The sequence below is a fragment of the Rhinatrema bivittatum genome, chromosome 2 (genome assembly GCF_901001135.1).
Source record: "Rhinatrema bivittatum chromosome 2, aRhiBiv1.1, whole genome shotgun sequence".
Lineage (NCBI taxonomy): Eukaryota > Metazoa > Chordata > Amphibia > Gymnophiona > Rhinatrematidae > Rhinatrema > Rhinatrema bivittatum.
This window is the reverse complement of record NC_042616.1, coordinates 305672916-305673199: the sequence shown is the minus strand read 5'-3', so window position 1 is coordinate 305673199 and position 284 is coordinate 305672916.

Sequence of the window (284 nt, the reverse complement as noted above, 5' to 3'; positions counted from 1 at the left end):
AGGGGACTAGAAGGTGAAATTTTATATAGCAGGGCTTCCCAAACCTGTCCTGGGGATCCCACAGCCAGCCAGGTTTCCAGGATATCCACAGTGAATATGCAAGAGATAAATTTGCATATGAGCATATGCAAATTTACATTATGAATATTCATTGTGGATTTCCTGAAAACCTGGCTGGCTGTGGGGTCCCCAGGGCAGGTTTGGGAAGCCCTGCTAAATATTTTATTACTGCAGAATGAATGTTTACCTGTTGCATGGAGTATTCATTCATTCAGTGCAGGCAT